General features: G+C 43.1%; 1 protein-coding gene and 1 long non-coding RNA gene across 3 annotated transcripts in view; one reads left to right on the forward strand and one right to left on the reverse strand.

The window, feature by feature from the left end:
- LOC120445804 (protocadherin-like wing polarity protein stan) overlaps positions 1–22,263 on the reverse strand; it is a 48,801-nt gene extending 26,538 nt beyond the window's left edge. For both annotated transcript variants that reach the window (XM_039626417.1, XM_039626418.2), the window contains exons 1-2: positions 21,724–22,263; positions 3,217–3,245 (exon numbers count right to left, since the gene is read on the reverse strand). The gene's annotated coding sequence lies outside the window, so the exon portion shown is untranslated. The remainder of the gene's footprint in view (positions 1–3,216; positions 3,246–21,723) is intronic.
- LOC120445806 lies at positions 9,203–10,084 on the forward strand. The gene is made up of 2 exons (XR_005615783.1): positions 9,203–9,284; positions 9,353–10,084. It is a non-coding gene; the product is annotated as an uncharacterized LOC120445806 (long non-coding RNA).
- Positions 22,264–24,480: the final 2,217 nt, after the last annotated feature.

The raw sequence follows: 24,480 nt of genomic DNA on the forward strand, positions 1-24,480 counted from the left end.
CGCCATGTCGAGGCGGGCAATTAACCGGGTGAAAGTGGCTATAATTAGGCAACCGGGGCAGCAGTGTCCGTGACCAGGCACAAAAGACCAGGACCAAAAAACCCGGCAACGAATACCTAATGAGCCAGTATTACTCGAAAGGTGAGACAAAGGTGGCAGCAAGTTGCTGTCGCAAAAGTCAGAGTGCAACATTCGGCGTCATCGTCGCCTCGTTGCAACTCATCATTTGCCAGCGCGATGATGATGGGGAAAATTTGCATTCTTCTCTTTGACTTTCGTTTTGCGATTTTTCATCACCTTTCTTTGACTTTCCACCAAATGCAGAAGCATTCGCAGCAGCAGCAGCAGCAGCAGCATCAGCAAAATGCAGAATGCAAAACCGTGAGCTCGTAAACTACTTTTTAGCCTGGCCAACTGGGTATGCCCCCTCCGGTGTGTGGTGTCTTGGCAACTGGCCACCAACTGTGTCAACCCGTCAAACTCGTTTCCGCTGGCTCCTCGTGGACCAAGCCGAACAGAGCCGCAAACTGCAAATGCTGATTGCTCTCCCAGCTGCAAAACAGCAACAGCAACAGCAGCGGCAATTGATTGAAAGAGCTCGCTCCTCTTTGGCTGGGCCCACAAAATATTTGCCCAGTTTCGCCGCTTATGCCTTGATCCCGGCTACACGGTCCACAGTCAATCGACTCGATGTGTTTTCCGTGGCCTGCATCAAAATGTTCTGGCCCGAAACAATCTTGAAGGCCACTCGCAGCTGCGGTGAATGGAGAGTCAGCTAATTTTATCTGCCTTCCAATCTGAGTCCAAATCTGAATCGAAATCCTGTCCATTTGAACCTGGTTTCGTGACGTTCACGCCCAAATCGAATACAGAATACCGAATACCGAGTGTTGGCTAATTTCTGCAGCTTATGTAATGCGCTGCAAACGGGAAAACTAGTTTTTCACCGACAGTCACCAAGTTTAGTCAATTTTCGCATTATTAATATGTTGTATTGGGGGAAAACTTTAATCAACTTTTCACTGGTTTGCTGTTGAAACGCTTGAGGCCAACGAAAGTTTGGCCAGAAAAGCCCAAATAGAAGCCACAAATGAAATGAAAATACTTTTTACCATTTTGATTAGAAGTTTGGCAAGTTGAGAATTGCATGAAATGGTCGAATAAATTGTTTATTTAATGTCCGACTTGTTGCCTTTTCCGAGGCTTCGGGCACGTACAAAACTCCGGACTTTTCGCACGTACAAGCCGCAAAGGAGCAGCGGAAAAGGGATCCGTCACTGGATCTGGATGATGCACATAAAGTTTAAAATGGATAAACCTCTTTAGCTCTTTAAAACGCAGCTCGGCAGTTGATGGCCCTTCTGGGTGGGCACTTGCAAATATTTCTGCTAAATTGCTGGAATATAAAACACATTTCCCTCCGCAAATACCCACTGCCCACTTTCACCGCAGAGAGTTTGATAGAGATTCCATTCATTCAGAAGCCTGAAAAAACAAATTCAGTCTCGATTTCAGTTTTGCTCGGGCAATTGCAAACATTTTCGCATTTGCCACCGCAAAAACCCAGCCCCACCGAAGGGAAGTCGGTGGGTTTAGGCCACAAAAACAAATTAAAACATTTGCCAACAGAAGCAGCGCAGTTTAATGCATTTCAACGGCCCGATGCCAAATATTTACCAGTTTACCATTACCATTTAGCATTTACCAGTACCATTTCCCACCCGCTGTCGTTTTGATAACTTAACTGGAAATCCCTCTGCCGACCGTTTGGCTTCCGTCAGTTGGCACAACAATTAATCACATTTAATTTGTCAATTGTTTCGACGGAAAACAAGGCGATTAGGCCAAACAATAAATGCAAAGTCTGCTGTAATTATTGGGCAAAAGCGACCACAAAGAGCTCGAATTCTGTTCATTGGATCGCGTTATGGAGGTCATAAATAAGGCAGGTGAATAAAAGCAGCCATAAATGTCATACACATTATGATATATTCGGGTATTCCTTTCATTTGATAAATAAATAATGTTTTGATTACTTCGTTGTAGTTAAATGCAGACGAGCTAATTAATTGAATTATAAATGCGAAAACTGAACTTAGAATACTATTCTGAGGTAAAATGAAACCGACAGTATATACATAATTCTATACTCAATACATATCAGTATGCAATACAATGAACATATTTATCGTACAGCAGCATTTCTTACATAGGCTTAAACCTATGCAAATGATATCAATTAATTTGATTATTTAAACATAAACAGAATTCATTGGGCACAACTATTTTGGTACACAAGGGAAGCATCCTATTACTGTATGAAAAAACAAAACACCTACTTGGTGGATGGCCAATCCACTCTCCACATTTTCAGGCCACTCGATTCATTCATTCAGCCGCGCTGGAATGTTCGGCGCTAACTGATCGCGCAAACAAAAACTGTTTCTCGGGTGTTTGGAGCTGGAAAAACGTGTGCTACATGTGGATTGGATGGGGGCCATGGCAATGGTATAGGATGCGATGGCTGGGATGGCATGGAGAGCCCGACTTGATGAGAGTTTGGGCCCAGGTTCGACGGCGTCGATAGGCAGCGTTAACTGTTGTTCGAATTTGTCTGTGGTCAGTGACCCATCCCGCTCGACTGGGATGGTGGATGGAGGTATCTGAGGCGGGGCCTAACCGGCAAAACAAACATGTTTTAAGGCAGAAAGAAACATTAAGAGAGCGCCGACGATCTGCTACACTTTCATGGGGGAGCAGGGCGGACAGGAGAAAAGAAACACATTAACTTTGGTCACTACATGAATAGGAGCGGTCGTTAGCAGATGGAAAGTTCGTAGGCAGCGGAGGGGGGGCGGAGAGGCGTCGGAAAAGCGGACAGCCCCTTGCGTGCCGTATGCCATAAAACTCTGGAAGAACGCAAAACGCACTGCGGTGTCCATAAACTATAATTTGAGAGTCTTGGCCGCGGATCGCAATTACCTTCTGCCGAACATGTAGCGCGATCAGCGAGTTCGCTGCTTAAGTCTTTTGTTTCTGGCCATCCACAGATCGTCGCACCATTAGAAAGAATCGCCGAATGTGCGGCATCAGAAATTAATTCAAATTCTCCAGAATGGCGGTGAATTATTCAGATATTTACTTATTTACTTGGCCGTGTGAAATTCTCGCTGCGTCGGGAGCTCGCACACAAATTATGCTTTTATATTTACTTACATTTCCTCAAGTTGATGCGATGCCCAGGGCTGTAAGAAAGAAGAAAGAGAAAAAAAGGAAGAAATTAATATAAAATTACACATTACCGCACGAAGCGGAGGCGTTCGATATAATACCCACATTATTCCGAAGAAAGTCGGGTATCATTTTTAAATTCGCACCAGAGAAGTTAAAACATTTAAGTTCTTCATTCATGTGGGCTCCTTGGTCTAATTCAAGTTGCTAAATTGAAGTTGGGAGTGCAAAATCTGCAATCTCCATATGCCATGGTATATCAAGCGCTAATTAAGCAAGACTCGGCCTCAAGAAACTTTTACTAAAACTAAAAGCGAGAAGACGAGCAGCGTGGGAAGACGAGAGGAGGTGAGAGGCAAAATTAAATTAAGCACTACTGTGGGAAAATGTCTTGGAGCGTAAAGCAATAAGAACATTTCCATGTTCCCCCTAAAAAGTGGTTACCACCAAGGAAACCGCAGGGTGGAGGTTCGAGTAGGAGGTAGCAACTTCGAGGTAGCCAAGCGTACAAGTTTTACCAAAGCCCGGGGCCAGACATGTGTCAAGGTTATATGTACTCCTTCAGCAATTAATGCGAAGCGACAAGAGGAAAACTCTTCGTTTAGCCAACTCGGTGCCCTGAACACGGGTGACCGATTCCGGGGGGGTTTATATCCGAAGAAAATCCGGAGGGGTAAGTGGAAAACGATGCCGGACAGGAAATGCCGGAATTTTTATTGCCCTATGCTCCGGAACACCCAGAACAACCGGAACACCTGCCATCGAGCTGGCTGAAGTGTAAATCACATTAAATCGGAGAATTTCCATGGCAGTCGGTAGCTCCTCCTGCTAACGCCGATTATCAATTATCAGCAAAGACCGATCGTCCTGCCGGCCTTTCCCAGGACTCTGCCAACAGGGAGAATCGATTACCCAAACAATTTAAGGCAGGGATGAGAGTGCTGCCCAAGAGCAAGAAAAAAGTGAATTTATTTTCCATCAATGTTGCATATATTGGGGCTCAAAGCGAAAAACCCTTTAGGCCTTTTTGTCCTGTCAGAATCGGAGAGGCTTGACCACTGGCAATTCAATTTTCCATTAAATTCAAAATGTTTCCTCAACTCTTTTGCCGTATTATGGCTTTGCATATTTGTATTTATAAGTTACCGAGGCGAGTGTGCGTGGAAATGTTCATTTTCATTTTCATTTACAATTTCGATTCAGTCCGCACACAAGGCCACATAGCTCACATTTGAAGGATCTCTGCCGTAAGAGTTATTTTTGTTTACATTACAAATAAGTGCTGCGGCTGCTTTTGTTGGCATTGGCCATAAAGCGCTGGAAATCATTAAATATTTCGCATTTAATTTTACATTCCCCGCCCGGCAAATATTTATATCCCTGCGGATGCTTTATAAGCTCCTCCGGGCTGCCAACAGTATTTCAAAACTTATTTAATTAGTGCCATAATGTATGATTATGCCGAGTGCCTTTCAAATGATGGCTTTTTATTTGCCTGAAATAGCTTGGCGTATGGGCGGTAAAATAAAAACTTAAATATCGAAATATTTATTGACAATACATAAATTAACACTTGGAAAAAGATATTACTAGAGAATACAAATTATTTAAGACTTCATACTCGGAGAAGTATAACACAACGTTATAGTAGTAAAAAGTATGCTTTCATGTTCTACAAAGTCACAAGCTCCTTTCTGCACAGATTAATTACATTGAAATTATGCAAGGAAACCCATGAAGCGTAGATAGCTTTGATTAACCCACCATAGCTCGACCCTTAACCCTGCACCATTCCTCCTCCCATTGACGATTGCTATTTGGAAGCAGGGAAGCCATTTAAACGACGCCCACGTGACTGCCAGTTGATCCTGCAGTTTAAGACGAACATCACGTAGACATCCAAATGCTTTTCAAAATATTTTTACTAGGTCGCCTGGTGCCGTAAAATAAAATAAAATACAAGAAAATAAAACGCGCATTTTCCACGACGTCTGGAACGTTTGGAACGTGACATAAATTAAGTTTTGCGCCATTAATGGAAAATATTATGAGCAGATTCCAAGTGAAACGGAACAGAAACTTGTAGACTGGCAACTTTTAGCCGGGTAAAGTATTTCAATTTACAATTTACAATGGGCGAGGGAGAAGTTGGATCCAAAGTTGAGCCAACTTGAATTGGCGATTGTTGTCGACTCGATTGAACGGCAGACTGCAGACTGCAGACTGCAGCTGAAGTTTGGTAATTTCACAAAGCTAAGACCGAGCTATATTGATTTAAGCTGGATGCAAATTCGTCGGAATGTGCTGGAAAATATGCAACAAATTTCGGATGTGCAATTGTCCGGGACAGAAATATTGTTTGCCCATTTAATCGCACCCCTAAGCCCCACTTTTGCATTTTGAAATGGCGAATGCAGTCGGAATTCGTGCTCCATGAATATTTCTGGCTTTTTGCTTCATTGATTTCAGCATGCATTTTTCACTAAGCTGCCGAAGCACCGTTGTCTGGGCAAATGGTTCGGCGGGGAATCACAAACCTAATTCAAATTGCTTTGGCAATCTGCAAAAGCAAAAGAGGACTGAAAGTAGCCATGTTAAGTAGGCAACTGCTCCTCACTCAGTTCTAAAGGGATCGTAAAGGGTAAGTGCTGCAGCAGCAGAACAATTGCAACACTCTCCAAACAGACAACCCATTTAGATCCCTGGGGTGTGAGGCATGTTAGGGGTTCCTGCCCAACGACTCCGCCTCTTCTTGACCGACTTGTGCTGACCAGAAAAAAAAAGGGAAAGCCCTGCTCCTTCCACTTCTCGGGTTTATGGCTCTGTTCTATTTCATCAGCTCGGGCTTAGGGCTTAGAGCTCCGGCTCCCATTTGCTGACCCCGAAATCCGGAATCCTTCGCTCCGCCATCAGCTCACATTTCGCATTTCACATTTCGTAGTCCGCGCTCATAAACATTTTAGTGGCGGGGCACGTTTCGTTTTGCGCCGAAATGCGTGTAAATTGCTTTCGCTTTGCTTTAGCCGCTGCAAATGAAACTAAAAACGCCGACCGACTGTTGAATAGTTTGGACCAGCATTGTGTTCCATTTTATCCCTCTAGTTTGCCAAAGTTGGCAAATGGCAAATGTTTGCATACGCCGACGTGATGCCCAAAAGGATAATGGAAATTTCTAAAAATTGTATCGCCTTGCCGCCCATTCCGCACCGAAACAATTTTGTAATCGAAAAAGTTTGCCAGGCCTTCTGGCCCAAAGCAAACAATTAGTTTAGGGTCTGTGGTAGGAACTGGGAAACTGGGGCGAGTCTGAGTGCCATGCAGGTCAACTAGCAAATGTCAGATGCCTTTATTTATATCCCTTAATCGCTTGCTCATGTCACGGGCTCATTGGCTCTGGTACACTTGACTGCGTTCGTCGATGTCAAACTATGACAGCTATGAAGCACTCCAAACTAAAATTTTGATGGCTGGAAAAAGCCAACTAAATTAAAGGCTATTGTTATGCATATGTCACGAATCCAGTGTGAAACAGCTTTATGATGAGTTGAAAGCGAAAGTGAGGGATAAATCGACCAGTTTTTACAATGTGTATTTAATAAACTGAGTATATGTATATCTATGAAATAATACAAACATTGAAGACCTGAAATGGGGGTTGATTGAAACATAAACATGACCGAAGCCAACCAATAAAAGTATGCTTTGTCGAGCGTGGGTCAGGTCGACGGCTGTCCAAGATTTCCTGTGATTACTCCACCGAAGCCAAAGCCTCGGCGTTTTTTTTCCCCGCCACTAGAATCCGCATTATCTGCACAGCCGACCGCCGCCCGCCGCAAAACCATTAATAATGCTTAAAATTTAAGTCCTGGCAAATTGGTTTAGCCTGAGCCGCAAAAATATATTCCCACTGCTCGGAAATAAGGCGCAAACTGTGGGCCAAAAATGTTTGTGTCGCAGTTAATTATAACGCTTAAGCTGGCAGCCGAAAAATTCCTGCCTGCGGGTTGAAATCAAGGGGGTTTATAAATATATATATACATATATACGTGCACAAGATGTCGAGTTTTACCTGTCAGGCGTTAATAATTCACTTGTCGACCTGCCGCAGCAGCCAAAGAGCAAAACCAAACAGCGCTGACAGCAAATTTGCTTTTAGTTTGCCTGCGGAAACTTCCACATGGTTAACTAATTAAAAGTTATTAGAACATTCCCGCCCACTTTTCACTTGTGGAAATTTATTGAAATTTATTTCGTTTGTGCGACACGAAATTCACATTAAAATCGACTTTTATGCGGCACATCTCCGGCCACAGGACACATGGACATGACGAGCTCCTGCCAACTAATGTGCCTCACGGAGCTACTAGTCCTGGCCAATTACCTCCACCTGATGGGTCCCGGGTCAGCTTTAATTAAACGAAATATTCGCTTTGTCCGAAGGCCATTATAGGGCTGCCCAGTGTGTTTTTGGGCAATTTAAAATGCGCAGAGACGCACGAAAACCGGGCAAAAGGACCTTTTCTCATGTCGATCGTTTGTCGGTGCCTAAAAGCAAATATTCATCTGGGGGTCCGCATCGTGTTTCACAATTTTTATTGGCATATTTACCGAAAATTAAATGGAGCGTAAAGCAATCTGCCCTAGCATCCACTTCCACTTCCACTTCCTCTTCCATTTCCTCTGCCCTTTTGGGTGATTTGCACACGCGGCGTATGCGTAATTTGTATGCCATTAAGGCGCAGGGCGCAAAGACGAATTACATTAATTGCTTAGGCATCCCCCATATATCGTATGTATACGTATCGTATATAGAATGTATATATAAATTGTATAGCTGCACTGGCTCTGCCCACTGGAACGCATTCAATTGTAAATTGTAAATTTCGTACGCGACGCTATTGTTGATTTTTGCAGCATCTGCCTCCATTTGAGCTCCCTCACTTTTCATATTCCTTGATAATTGCTTTTATTCGCTATTCAGAGCTCTCGTTCTTTTTTCCCTTGTTTGCAATCAATTTGATTCTCCTGGGACTTGACCAGAAATTAATTAAAATGCAAATTAATTTGCAATTATGAGAAAATCCTTCATAGAAACTGCTGCTCATAGATACTTGCTGCCATTCTGCATGAAATTAAATCGATATGCAAATAAGCCCTTGTCCTTAAAATCAGCAAAAAAAAAAAAAGAGAGCGAGAGAGAGAGAGTAAATAATTCAAAACAAATATTTGGCCATGAATTAATTGCAATTTTACATTGTTTGCCCAACTATCAGAAAGCTAGATGATGACAGAGCGACTATTTCAAGGATTACAAGTGGAATGCGAAACTAAAAGCTTAAAAAAGGGGGTTTAAACCATAATATTAATTCCCTCTGCCGTTTTGTGGGATAACTTTTGAATGCTTAACAAAGCTAAAGTGTTTGAAGGAAAAAAAGTAATTGAGTGAAAGTTCTGGTCCCCTAATAGACAACATGCAGCGCTTAAGAAGCCACAGGTATGTGAAGAAGCGTGATTATGCACACCTTAGCTATCATTTACGATAGAACCCTTAGATAATCGCTTATTGATAACCGCATTCGTGCGTGCCGTTCGATCACACACTCAAATCAACAAATGGGAAACCACTCTCGATAAAAGCCTATAATCGCATTATCCGTTAACCAAATCCACTTACACGGAAATCAATCAGCCCCATTATTGTCTGGGTATTCGAATAGTTGCCATGACCACAGCGAGGAAAGCAGGCGAAAGAAAATGGCCAATCAGTGGAAATCTGGGTAAGCAAAGTGCAAGCCATTGGAGGATTCCTGTAAGCCCCTGAACTTGTTGGTTATAGGGTATATCGTGTTGGTATATGTAGGTGTACCATGCAGGAAGCGAAATGTAAATAAATACATTCGCAGATATATCAAATTCCCATTGCTCAAAATTTCACTTGTCTGATTCAATTAGTTTGTTTATTTTTTTTTAACCGGTATGTTCTATTCGAAGAAAATCTAAAATTATATATACTACCATTTATCATAAATGATGGCTGCAATTTAATTGTTTTGGTAATTCGTTGTGGTCTTTCTGAGTAATTAGTCAAATGTGTAAAATCAAGATGCTGGATATGCCGCAGTCTACTCCCTAGACCATCCCTGTCCTTCTGGTTGGCTTACCATGGACTGGGGCATATGTTAAATCAGTCGCCGATAGCATCGAATGCCAAGAGGGAAGTTGAAAAGTGGCGAAATGTGGACGAGGGGCGAAATCAAAGGTTAATCACCCCTGCAGGGCACGCAACACAAACACATGGACAGCCACACGCATACATTAGCTCCACATGGCTCTCTGTCCCTGTGTGAGTGTTTATGTGTGTGTGTGTGTGTGTGTGTGTGCTTGTGAATGGGATTTTCGATGCGAGACTTGGCCAGAAGTTGGAGTTAAGGACACCACTTGCCAAGGGTGAGCCTTGCAGCCCTTCTGCTTTTTCCCCCCAAGAAGGCGCAAAGCTTTTTGCAAAATGGCGCACTCACATATGCAACTGTGTACCAGAGTCTATGTGCATATGTGTGTGTGTGTTGAAGTTCTCGATTTGACTCGAACTGAACTTTTGCGTGTTTCAATACCATAAATACTGCATGCCTGTCTGCCCCCCGGGAAAAGCGGGGTCGGGGCAATGGGGGAAAATGGGGCGGAAGGAGTCACATATGCGGCGGACACACTCGTAAAAAAATATGACCAATTATTTGTCATCAATTTCGGGTGTATTGACAGCTCTAAAAAGTTTTTATTTACTTTATGCCCCACGAGTTTACTTTTATTGATGAGTAATAAAATGTTACCTGCTGACCATGTAGTTTCGAAAGGACCTATTTGATATAATTTTTTAAAGGCTTCTCTAAAAACCAGATATGTTTATTGGGGTCCTTAAAACATCCTTTTTGATGACTAAATTAAAAAAATTGTAAGATTGTTTGTATGCATCTATTAAACTATATGATTCTTTTTTGATGCTGGTACCAACTTCCTTCTTTAACATAACATGTATGCTTTCGATCAACCTATCCATACAAATGTTTCTGTGTAGAAACATTTTTGTGTGTCCTAGACAAAAAGCATAAACAATCTCAACCGGTATTATAGCTAAACTTTTCTTTGCTAACTTTACCTCTGTGAATGTTCGGCCAGCCATAAAATATAACTTTGCAGAATTGCTTTAAATTTAATTCAAAAGATGCCATAGCTACATATTTTTAGATTTTTAAGGCATATCAATTAGCGCTGCAGTAATTGTACATTTTAATAATGGAGAGTGGACGCCCCATAAATGATGATCTCCAACAGACTTTCAGTTGACAAATGATGGACGGATGAATCATCCCCTTTCGCAGGACTTCCTCTTCGACGACCCCACTTTGGCGAGGACGTTTTAGCACACAATCAAAATCCATACGAAATGAGCTGCGCTGCTCCTTGTTTAGCTCCTTCGGTTGATTATTTTTTCATTAGCGCCTGAAGGCAAAACTGCCGGGGGCGGTGGCTATATGGAAACTTGGGGGCGGGGTCCCTCGGTTGGCCACACGAAAGAAATGTCACAGTCCATTCTTATTTATTGGAATAATTTCCGGAGTGTTTCTGTCACACTGCTTTTTCCAAATGGGGTGTGGGTCGTTGAATGAATCATTGGATTTACAAGCTTTGCATAGACAAACAAAACAGAGAAATAAAATAAAAAGAGAAAGCACTGGCGAACACGCCATGTTGGGGTGCGGAAAACGCGCTCAAAAGTGGAGAAATTTATATATTTTAGAAACATAAATAAAGCGGGTCCGAATGCAAGGGACTAAATGTCAAACATTCGTTTGTGCCCATCGCCGCGGGCTTCTTTGATGCAGTTCGTCGAGGCGTTGAATGCCACCCTCGCTTTGAGGCCCCTTTTTATTTGGACTTTAGTCCTCCTCCTCCTTTCTCCCTACCTTTTGACTTTCCCTCTTTTTGGACACCACCCTCAGCGTTTTGTAATAGAGTTTAATGCAACTTTTGCGGCAGGCTGGCCGAATGGCTGATGACTGGCTGACTGGCTGACTGGCTGACTGGCGGACTGACTGGCTGGCAAAAGCCTTTTCCACAGACACAAAAACGGAAAGAAGGGAGATCCTGCGTGGGGTGCGCAGAGGGGAGAAGGGTGTGCCAGGGGGTTGCATTAGCCGGGAACTTCCCTTAAACCAAATGCATGGAAAATTCTATGAAGCAACGGCCACAACAAGGAACAGGAACAACAGCCGGCATTTTGCCGAAAAAAGGACTTGCTCGTGTCGAATATATTGATTTTTGGTCCTGCCGCCGCCGCATCCTGAATGAAACGCACACAAGCACACTCGCACAGACTCACACGCACACACACACAATTGATTGTGTGTGCTTGGTTGTATCCTCCCCAATTTTGGCGAGGCGATCAAGCAACCACCAAAAACGCTGAATGCGTGGGGTGGTTTCGTTAGTTTTTCATGAAAACAGGGACAACAAGGACAACAAGGACAACAAGGACAACAAGAACAACAAGAGCAGCAACAACAAATGGAAATGCAATCAGCAACAGTAACAACAACAGCAATAAAGGAGCAAGGACGACGTGTCCAACAGCTGTTCTCCGCTTTCCAGGACGACAAGGGCGGTGGTGGTGATGATGATGATGATGATGAGACGGCGATGCTGAGTCGTCTCCTTATGATATGCAAATATTTGACGAGCGCAATAAACGCAGAATTTTCGTGCAGTGTAAGAGGAATAACAAGAGACAGCAATGCGGGAAGGAAGGAAGCAATTTCTCGCAGGACGAAGAACATAGAGAGCGATTGAGAGCGGTAGAGCAAGAGAGGGAAATGACGCATTAATGCCCTTAGTATATTGCCGGCAATTGTTTCAACAATTTAATTCTAGTGTGCAAGGCGAATAGCTTTTGGTTCTCTAAAGTTTAAGGAAATTAAAATTAGTTTAATTAATAATTAGTTTAACTAATAAAATAGGGCTCAATTTTATAGCAACAAATTAATTCAATTGAAATAAAAAAACAAGAGAGAACGCTATAGTCGAGTTCCCCGACTATCTGATACCCGTTACTCAGCTAGTGGAAGGGAGAAGGAGAGTCTTAAACACAGTTTTTGGCGGTTTGTAGGCGTTATAGTGGGCGTGGCAGAAAGTTTTTTGGCAAATCGGTAGAAATTTACAAGACTAATACAAAAATGAAAAAATATCAAAACATTTTTCAAAAGTGTGGGCGTAGCAGCTTTGGGCGGTTTGTGGGCGTTATAGTGGCGTGGCAGAAAGTTTTTTGGCAAATCGATAGAAATTTAGAAGACTAATACAAAAATGAAAAAATATCAAAACATTTTCAAAAGTGTGGGCGTGGCAGTTTTGGGCGGTTTGTGGGCGTTAGAGTGGGCGTGGCAACATGAATCGACAAACTTGCGCTGCTTCTATGTCTCTGGAGTCTGTATGCTTAATCTCAACTTTCTAGCTTTTGTAGTTCCTGAGATCACAGCGTTCATACGGACGGACAGACAGACGGACAGACGGACAGACGGACAGACGGACAGACGGACAGACGGACAGACGGACATGGTCATATCGACTCGGCTATTGGTCCTGATCAAGAATATATATACTTTATATGGTCGGAAACGCTTCCTTCTGCCTGTTACATACTTTTCAACGAATCTAGTATACCCTTTTACTCTACGAGTAACGGGTATAAACACTACATTTCTTACATATGGTTAACCATTAAAGCACTTTGTTAGTGTTCAAAAAGTTATACACTATTGCATAGACTATTATTTATGGCGATTCAATAGAATTTATTTACATTCAATTTCGTTTATGGCCGACATGGACATTCAGTCTTCTCATTTGGCACATAAATAACCCTGGCAAAATGCGTGACCAAAAGTTAATGCCCGGATCGGAGACAGGGTAAAAACAACAATAACACCCAACACCGGGGGACTGGCGATGGGCTACAAGTGTTTGAGTTGCCGGGCCCGGGACTCTGCTCCAGACAAATGCAAACCCATTACGGAGAGATGATGATAACCGGAATAAGGACGAGTACGGCTGCGGGCAAGGGTACGGGTGCGAGTACGAGGGTAAGGATGGCGATGGGAATGGAGATGGGGATGGGGTCTTGAGCCAGAGCCAAAGTCAGAGCCAGGGCTTTGTATGCAAAGGAAACTCGACAAATTACGACGAACAGCCCAGGGAAAAGCGTCAAAAGGAGCGTCGATGGATGCGGAGAGGGGAGCGGGCAAGCCCGGAGAGAGCACACATGAATGGGCATAGGGAGAAAAATCGGCAAAAGCCGAGCGAAATAAAAATCCCATTGCCAAGTAGGAATATGCCTTTCAGTCAGCCAGGACAGCCAAGTGAGCCAGGTAAGCACACCGTGTTACTGGCGAGTGGTAACTGCCAACTGCCAACTGCCACGCCCCGTTGCACGTTGAACACACCTGCATGAGTCATGCTGCCCCCAGCCGTCGCATTTTGGATTTCTGTTTATGTTGCACGAGAGTTTATTATGGCAAGCAGAGGCAGGGACAACAGGCAACTCAACCACCCTGCTGGCTACACTCAGAAAAAGGTTGCATCCACTATCTAGTCTACCCATAGAAATCGTATTGTTGGTAACATGTAGTATTATAGTAACTAAATAAGAATACAATTATCTGATGGAAGTAGTTTATTAATGCCAGTACAACAGACAGAGAAATCCCCGCAGATTCTATACGAATAGCTTTTTTATAGATAGAGAAATATCTCTCTCTGAGGAACTCACCCTAACGAGTTATAAATTGCTAATGGAAAATGTAAAAAAAAGAAATATCCGACAGTATGTTTTTTTCGCTCTGTGTGGGCTTCCTTTCCTTTGACTCGCGAGTCCCGAATCCCGAAACCCGAGTCCTTTTGGCCGTCTGCTGCTTTGCCTCTGGCAGCGGCATTTATGGCGCAAACTTGTTTAATATAATGAACACTGCGGAGCAAAGTCAGGCGGCACGTGAGTCAGCCGCCTGCAATCCTGCCAGCTCGCCATCCCGTCATCCCGCCTAGTGAAAATAGGAGGACTAGAGAGTGGAAAAACCACCCTCGGGGGCGCTAGAGTGCAGTGGAAATCCACCACCGACGAGTGGTGTTGCGGACCCGGACCCGGACCCGGACCTGCAACCACCTTGCCGCAAATACGATGAACAAACACAATTTCTGTCGCTCGAATGATGCAGCAGGCTCTTTAAAAATGAGTAAAATGCAGCAGCACAAGAAGCAGGGGCAGCAGGCGGAGCAAGAGCAGGAGCAGGAGCAGGATCAGGAGCCCTTTGATTGCATCACTCAATCGTCGTGGAAGAGAGTGAAAATTGCTTCGACTTCGTGTCCTGTGGCTGCTCATTAGTGCTGGTCAAACGAAAACAGAAAATGTCAGGCATTTCTCGAAGCTGCTCTGATTGAAATCGACCACAAAACGAGTTGTGTCATGTAAATGTGGCTTTGGAAAGCAGAGTTCCCTGTCTCTGTCCCGCCAACAGTCTCCGTCTCTGTCTGTCTCTGGCCATGTCTCGTCCTTGTGGCGCCGCTCGTTTGGGGCTTCTTTATGGGCCAGTTGGGGCAAGGGGCTCTCATGCGTTTGTCTGCAATGAACTCTTTTGCAATTCCATCCATTCACTGTGCTTAACATGATAATTGTTTGCGAAAAAGAACGGCAATATTGTTCGATGAGAAACATTTGAAATGAAAATGTAATCGACACAAGATGGGATACGGGGATTCCATATTCCAAAACGACATTAATGAGTTCCGGAAACGATGAAGCTGCTGCTGCTGTTATTCCATTTCCCCAATTAAATCTCTTTGGCTATTCACTTCGGACGAGAGTATCCAAAGCCGCAGCTTAGCCAACTTTATGGATAGCCATCAAATGAATAACCATCACACTGAGACACTTACGACCAGGGATTGATGCGCGAATTGCACTCCGTCCATCCATGTTCTACCCCTTGCTCATAATTGTTAGCAGCAATAAATTTCAGCTAAAGATAAAGGACTAACGCAAACTGACAGACTTTCTAACTCCGAGCCACAGACACGTACGCGCGTGTATCCAGGCGGATAACAGAGTTCATCTTCGCCCCAAACTCACACAGCTACACTCGCAAAAATCTTCACAACAATCTACACAGACTGGGAGATACCACCATAGATCGACCATAGATTTTCTATATTTAATATATATTTATATATAATATATTTGATTCATTTATGATTCCCAATTTAAAGGAATGTTTTTCCTCAGTGGCGATCGATAGCCACAGAAAAAGACACACACGGTGGCAATAAAATGCGGATTCAAATATGAAATAGGGAGAGCAAGAACCCGGAATGGGGTCCCGATAAATTGAATGGAAAGTTTTATCTGGCAACGAGTTAAGCTCGACGCTAATCGCATCGGAGGCGATAAACAGGAGCGCTGGTAACTCTGGCACACATATAGTATATCTGCGATGCGCAGCGCAAATTCAATTTGGTTAAATTGAAAATGTGGTGCGAACTTCCACTTCCGTATTGATAGGATGCCACAAACACGCACACATCCACACACGCACACATCCACACAGCCATACAGACATACCAGCCAGACAGGCGTACAGCCACACTGCAGTGCACTGGGGCCAGTGTGGCCAACGGCGTGTGTAGGGCACGTTCACTGATGGCTTAACAACTTATTTATGCTTAGCTATAGCGAACCCCTTCCCCCAAAACTGTGCAAACTCATCCCGAATCCCCCCTTCTTTCACCAATCCCCCATTTCGCGCCATCGTCATGGCGACCGGTTCTTGTTGCTTCGCCTGCTTGCCTTCCTTGTTTGCCTGTCGCGGCTTTCCATTTGTTTTTGGGGATGGCAAACAGCTACAGACTCCCACTGACATCACTCCCCATTTTGCCGCCTTCCTGCAGGAGCAGGGAAACCTGCTGGTGAATTGTCCTCGGCGTTTTGTCTCCCAGCCAAGGGCTGGCAATTTCATTTAAATTTAATTCCACTTTCTGGCACGTTGTCAGCGCTGTCACTTTATTCAAATTCCCTTGTACGGGTACGGGCACGCTCGTAAGTATAGTCGTATACAGCTCAGGCTATAGCGAAAGCAATGGCAATACATGTGTGCGTATGAGTCAAGGACCTGCTATAATCAAAATAATCAAAATAAATTGCAATATGAAACTATTTGCTCGGATAGACAAAAGGCACTCGGTTGTGGCCTCGAACACAGAGAGTGGAACATTTTCCTTCAACACCGACACCTTTGCTGCCATCAAGGATATGCGTTTCAGCATTTGTTGGCGGACTGAGGGTGGTATCGGTATTATTCTGCTTCGAATCGTTATGTTAATGCTCCAGGCTCCAGCATCCTGCAGGAGTGGCAGAAAAGATTGACAGCGATACACAGCCATTCATAGCATACATTTCGGGGAGATAGAGCCAGCGGATGACAAAGGCCCGCATAATTGGGTTACGCTCCCGGAAAAGTCTAACAAATATGGGTCAACTGGCGGACAACGAAGAAATAGTCGGAAGCTGTCGTCCAGAACTTTTTCTAGGGACCAGAAGCAGGGGTTCTGGGGCTGATAAATTGTATGCAATTTATATATACAAGCGTGACTGACATGCAAATTGTGATAAATTAGAGGGGAAAACGCTGGGCGTAGAGGGTGTACATGCCACCCCTTTTTTTCAGTCTACACCCCCAACTGAGCCAACTTTGATAAGCAAACTTGCTTGACATCGAGCTGGCGATGAAGTATGGCAAACTGAGGCCGAACTCTACTGATTTTGCTGCTGCATTGGCTTTCACTCGTCTGGCAATTTGATAAAGTTATTACTGGATGCACTTCGGCGGGGAAGTCGGTCAGCTTAATTAAGCCAATGAATTATAAGCTCCACTCGGCACTCGATGTGGCGGCCTGCTGCCTGCTGCTTTTGCATTCATTTTGAACTCTAATGAAGCGTAATTGATGCAGTTTCTGCATTATAAACATGGGACGTCCATTGATGAGTCGTTTTAATCAAATGAAATGCGGCGACGGCTCTTGCTGTTGGCCAATTACACAAATTTGTCGGCCGGATGGCACTTGATTTTCGGAGTGCATTTGGCATATAAATCACGCCCTAACACCTTAAACTTAATATAAGTAAGGTGACCACAATCTTTTATTGAAATCGAATTTTGGACAAACTTCTTTAAATGTATATAATTATAGGTGGAATATAGGACTACGTTAAAATATAACGTAATCAGCTGCTTTATTTAGGTTTCTCATAAGCATTTAGTAAATATGAATTTAATAAAATTCATGACTTAAAGACATAAAATTCATATTTGTTCGAAACTATCGATTGCGTATGAGCCGATTAAATAAATTCTCGCCTGTTCATTTCATTGTGTGGCACGCATGTAAAGGCAGTTGCAGAATAAATACCTTTAATTAAGAGTTTAAGTACGAAAGTTTAGCTGCAATGCAATCAATGTATCAGCTCTGTTAAGGTAATTATGTTACATTGTAAATGTTTTACTCAGAGTAATGAGAACATAATTTCAAGGTGGTAAGCATGCAAATCTTGCTAATCAATTTAAGTTTGATAAATAATCCCCTTCTATGTATCAGTTTGCAAATGAATCGTTGGATTCGAAGGCAAAGAGTCCCAATTCGACGTGACTTATTCTTGCTTACGAGAAGCACAACGTCATTCACTTAATTTGACAGCCCGATCTGCCCGGGGGCTTCTATGCATCGTACGTGCATCCGCCCACCCAAATTGATAAGTCTAATTAATGCAATTGAAACAAATTTCTAGCATGCAAATGAACGGCACACATCTCTGGGCTCCCTGGCTTTTGGGCATGTGCTGGATGCTTGGACATGCCTCATTAGCCAAAGTGCCACAAACTTTGGCTCCTCTAATTGAATTAACACTAATGAGGTCTCTCGCACACTCTCCAACTTCTGAATCACCCGATGCCACTGCCACTGCCACTGCCAATGCCAATGCCGATGCCGATCTCAATTCCAGCGAGGTGTGAATTCCCCATCTGCAAGGGAGAGCATCCTTTTTGCCGCATTATTCATGCATTTCCCAAGCGCAACCCAAAAACCGCCCGCGCCACTTGACGCGATAGTAAATTAAGCAAAAACTAAAACATCGTTTGGCGGATATGCCTGATGTGCAGGGCTGTCAATCAATCAATTTGGGCACTCAGCCATGGGCAGGGTTGCCACCGCACCACCACGTTTCGGTTGCTTTGAACATGCGAGATTTTAGTTTGCCTACGGCCAAACAAGCTGTAATTTCATCGAGCCAGGACACTAAATTCCTGATTCTAATTGACGCATAAATATGGTAGATTCAACGGGTTTTGGCCATAAAACTTCTGAGAGGCGGCATTTAATTAAATAAAAACTAAATTCATTTTATTTCATGTTTGTTAGCAATGATTGGTATCTTGAGTAAGCAAAGAGCAAGCTTATTCGTTTTGATTTGTAAATAAACGTAGGTCAAAATAGAATATAACAAGCAAAGGGCACGGGTATTGGTTTTGATTTGTATATAAAAATAAGACAAAATACAGTATTACAAGACATAAGGCTTATGGGGTTCAAAATGATGAAAATGATTATCAACAGTGATTTTTTTCCATAAAAGCCTTGTTATTTCATTAAAAGGAATACAATTTCCGAATATATTTCCCCATGACAGTGTGTTGATAGTTGATGGATAGTTTTGGGAGCTGAGTAAATATTTAATCGGTATATGCTCTCACATCCAGCATTCATAATTCATTCCCTGTATTGGACTTTTCCACCTGTTGAACATCCGAAATACAATTATCAACGAAACCAAATCAATATCTAATTTCGACGGAGGAGCCCAGAGAAACATAGCCAGCCAAATGCCATCAATCATGCGATAGACGCCGCATGACATAACCTATCCAGCCGAGTCTGGATTTGCTTCCATCTGTATCTGTAAATGTATCTGTCTGTATTTTCGGCTGTATCTGCGGACCACTGCTGCCGTAAAAAACTGAACCGTACGTGTGTATATGCATCAATTAAGCTTTTATTCTAACAAAACAATTTTGAATCTGACCGAAACCAGTTTTGAGTGCGACCAAGAGGCCCTAGCCTACGCAGAAGTATCTCATGGAGACCAGAGTGAATAGTGGCCAAGAGAGGCCACCGTAAACCCACAAAAGATACCGAAAAATGTGGACCATCACGTCATCAATGAATCTCTGGTGTGCACACGAATTCCAACTCCCAACTCCTTGCTATGCAAATCCCATTTGGCCATTGGCCCTCGGACTCTGTAATAAATTCCACAATAGGCTGTTGATATTTTGATGGACTCAAGCCGGCCACAAATCAGCCACATTAACTGGCACGAGACAACATTCAAATGTTAATTAATCAAGTCATAACGAGTTTTCCTATGCCGGCTTGGATTTCAAATGGATTGACTGAGGTTAGTTCGCAGTGCGAGTTGGACAATTCTCAGTGAATGTGGCATCAGAAGCCGGAAAAAATCACCTTTTTTCGTTGGCTCCTTGGCCAACTCCTTGGCCAACTGAAGTCTGAACTGATCGCTTGAAGCTCACAAAAAAAGAAAAAACAAAAAACGAATGAAAAACAGGTTGCGGCTACCGAAGAAGAAGAGAATGCATTCTGGCCAGGATGATGTCCCGTAGCGGATCTGCCTGCCGGTGGTGGATTGCTCCTAGCCTGGCCGAGACAGCTGCAAAACCGCCAGAGAGCCAGGCGCTAACAAACTCATTTTTAGCACGGAAAAATATTGTATTTATTTGAGTAATTCACTTCTTTTATGCATTAAATATCCGCAATTATTTGTTTAAAAATGTAAATAGATTAATTGAAAAGCTATTCTACAAATATTTCAAGAAAAATGCTAATTGTAAATATCTACGGATAAGACTTTTAACCTTCAACTTCAAATATGAATCGTCTTTTGTATGTAACTAAGCATGGCTCACATAATAATGAACCTAAGTAAATACAATTTTTTTCTCTGCACCAGCCGCAAGAAGAATGGGAAAAGGTTGGTAACACGGCGAGAAAAAGAGAGAGAGAGAGAGAGCTAGAGAGAGGAAGGGAGAAAGGGGACGAACGAGGAGCAGTAGCAGAAAACCAGTCTTACAACAATTTTTCAGCTACTTGCCACTGGCACTGGCACTGGCAGGCTCAAAATGGACTTGACTTGACTCTTCCAATTGCACCAAGCACACCGCATTCCAACTAGAAAATCATAAAGCATAAATGTGCGAGAGTATCTCAAATGGCTCCCACTCGAAATAAAACAAAGAGCCAGTTAATGGCCTCGAAAATAAAATCTATCTTAATAAATTGGCAAGCCGACAAAATCGTCGAGTGAATAATGTATCCAGCAGATAAGTTTGTCCCGGCCTGCTGAAATATTTATGCGCCAGACAAAGGGCGCAGATACATGTACAAAGATACAAACGCAATGGCAAAGGCAAAATCCCATGGGCAAGTGTGAAATGCAGGGAAAACAAAGCACTTGCAACGCTCAGATACAGATACATTTGTATCTCGTGCAAGCATTTGATTCCACGATTCCCCGATTCCGATTCCAATTTCGGTTATGTTTTGACCCGCCTCTTCTCCTTTTTCTCCTCTCGCTCTCCGCGTTTTTGACCCACGTTTTAATGTGACTTTTATTGTGCTTCCTCCTTTTGTTGTCTCATTTGGTATTCAGTTTAATGTTTGTTTAGAGCTTCGCGTTTGTATCTTTTTGCGACGGCTCTGAACTTTAACAGTTGCACTGTGTGAGCGTCGGACTTCGGCTTCATCGGCCAACTGTTTGGGCCAACTGCTAATTGGAGATGGCCAAGAAAGAGGCCTTAGGTTTAAGGCCCGATTGGAGCTCTATTTTATTGCCGAAGCCCCAGAGCTTAAAGCTGCTAATTAAGAACGTCTTAAATCGAAACATTTAGGAGAGAGCCAGAACCCATAAGTTTGAAAATATACTCTTTGGGAAAAACCTTGATGAGGAATATAGACGAAATAATGAATATCTTCAAACGAAGAAGAAAGGGTTTCCAACTATTGTACATATTTCAAAGAGAGTGTTGCCTATCTATATGTAAATAATAACTACATTTTATATATTCAAACCCTTCGTAAACATAATATACGCTTTTCCGGTGTGGCATAAGCTCTTTACTACGAAATGTATCTAAGAGATTTAAAGCCCATCCTGCGGAACATATAGTGTCCTGTTGGAACGACACCTGTCATACGTCATGAATCAGGTGTCAGGCGTCGCACAATTCCCATTAGAATGCAGCCGCATCGCGCCCACAAGGACATATGTACGAGTATGTGCGCGAGCGCATATCCTTGATATATCCTGGCTGGAACGTGTGAACTTACAGGCTTTTGTTTACTCTGCCGCTGAACTTCCACACGTGGGTGGCCAATAATCCGCTTTAGCTGCACGGCTGCATTGTTAAATATTTATGATATTGCATTTAAAATCGCGCATCCGTGTTGTTTCCTGTGCGTGGACCCTGTGTTTGTATTATTAACACAATATATTATAATTAGCACTCGCCAGTTGGTGTGGCTGGCCTCACTCTAGCACTGTTTAAACTGATTTAACTATTTCTACTCCGGGAAATTCGAATAATGCGAATAGTAAACCGACTATAATCCCGACCGGTGAGCTGGGCGGCGAATAGGGGGTGGTTGTTGGAAAAGCCAACGCACTTTTCGGAAAACAGCAGGCGAAGAAAAGACCGCGCGTAAAAATTCACTGAGAGCGAAGACTGTTGTGTTGGCGAAAAACCGGTAATTTCGACCGTCGAAGTTGTTACTTTGAGTTTGCGTTTACCTCTGGCTTTTGGCTTTGCACTTGCCTTTGCATTTGTCTTTGATTTTGACTTTGCAGAGACGCGCACGCGTAGCCCCGAGTGGAAAATAATACCGTTTTTGCTGGCCAAACGCTCAAAACGCGTCCAATCGGTCCGGAGTCGCAGTGGTAACTGGCCAAACCAGAAACAGAAACTCAGTTTCTTGCTGAAACTCAGTTGCAAGCCGAAGCGAGTTCGTGTATCCGATGGATACTTTCGTCGGTGGTGGATTTTCTGCGGGGGGTGACTCCATGTTGCAGCAACATTGTCGCGACTGTCGCAACATGTTGCTGCAGCATAGAAGGACCACCAAATTTTTGCTTGCATCCGAAACCTTGCAATTTGATCCAGGATTTTTTAAACTGTAGAATATTCTCTATTTTTTTTCAGTGAAATTTTTGACAAGGGGGGGTAACTTACAACGGAAAATATAATTTAGTATTTATAATAAGGTCTGAGATGTCTCTTTAAAATCTTACTTACTTTACTTCCTTATTTTGCATTATTTGGTCCCCAAACAGAATTAGTTGGGGCTATTAGATGTTCAAAAGTTATCGTTCAAAGGGATCTTAGTAACTGTTGCAAAAACATCAAATGCTAAAATAAAAAGCATATAAATTGTGGATGCCGTATGCATATGCGTAATGTGTTCAAATATTTATATTAATAAATCATATTCCCAACAAACTACATATTATGCATTAAAAAAATAAATCTTTTTCCTGTACTTAGAGTTTCAAGTTTATTTAGAAAACTTAACATATTTATAAGCAAATAAACATTAATAACCATTGATTTGGCATAATTACGCGGTCTCCTAAATCAACTCAATTTATATTCAGAAACAGAATATGAGTAAATTTCGCTGCCAAAACTAAAAATGTCGCATTAAAGCCGATCAAATGACCGTTTTCTATGTTATGATTGGGTTCAAGTGTCAAGACCTGTTAAGCCAATAGTTTCAATTACGACGCCATTAGGGTTAAACAATTATTCCAATTTGGACCTGTAGGAATGCCAGAAATTCCCATGTTCCTGCTTGCTGTTCGATTAGATTTTAGTTTATCGAATTATGCAAAATATTTAATGCAATTTTGGTTATTAATTTTGGTTGGCAGGACACGGCAGAATTGGGAAACATATGCTAGGAGCCAGAAACCGAACACGCTTTTGGCCCACAAGGACAACAGCCGTGGGTAATGGCTATGCAAGGAGATGTGTATGTTTGTGTGTTTATGTCGGCGGAATTTATAGCTTACAGGAAGGTGTTGGCCAAGACATCGTCGTTTGGCCAACAACTCGCATTTGGCCAGCTGACGTGGTCCGAATACTTCCGAACAGCACCGAATCGAAGGGATTTTGGTTGGAATTGAAGGAATGGGAGCAACCGGAGAATAGAAGACCAAAAGGGGGGCTTCTTGCATGTAATTGACATTGGCCTCTTGCGTTTGATTAATTGCATTTGGTTGAGGCTCTTCCAAGCCATTGACTCGGAATGCTCCGAATTCCCCCATTGATCTGTATCTGTATCCGTGTCTATGTAACCTTGTGGCCATGTGTAGCTGCCTCCGTAATCTGTAACCGTTTCAATTTGTATCTGTGTGCTTTTTGGGGGGCAATAAATTCGACATGTTCGACATGCTTTCCAATTACTGAGCGCTGGCATTAAACAAATGCAGCACACTTGACACACGTCGAATGCCGGCAGCCCTTTTCGTAGATCGGAGCCAGACGATGGGTTAACAGGACGAAGGAGACCAAACCTGCAGGACCTTCAGGATCCAACGGGTCCAGCCAAGCAGGCCAAACACTTTGAAATATTCCAAGTATTCCTTCGAGGGTTTTCGCTTAAGATAACAGAGCCCTCACTTTGTATTTTTAATAAATATCCAATCTTGGAGCAGTTTAAAAATCTTTTAAATGCACTCAACTTCTTGAACTACGTATCCGTTTATGTGGCGCACTTTTGTTTTGATTTAGTGTGCATAGTCGCCACTTATTTTTCTCACTGCAGGACGAAGACACTTGTCTCTGCATTTGGTTTATGCAAGTGCCGCCTGCGAGCGATATAAAAACTCCGGAAGGGGGGAAAGCGAAGGGGTTTGCTGCCGCTTCAATGAACCTCAATGGCAGTCCGGACGGGGATGTGGGCGTGGAGGTCAGGGTGCCAGTGGGTGGCACTGGGTTGGGGGAGACCGAAGAAACATAACTCAACAATGCAAAGGACGAGCAGCGGGCAAAAAGCGCAAAGCAAGCCAAGGAGCCACAGGCTGCATCT

This window comes from Drosophila santomea, chromosome 2R (genome assembly GCF_016746245.2).
Source record: "Drosophila santomea strain STO CAGO 1482 chromosome 2R, Prin_Dsan_1.1, whole genome shotgun sequence".
Taxonomy (NCBI): domain Eukaryota; kingdom Metazoa; phylum Arthropoda; class Insecta; order Diptera; family Drosophilidae; genus Drosophila; species Drosophila santomea.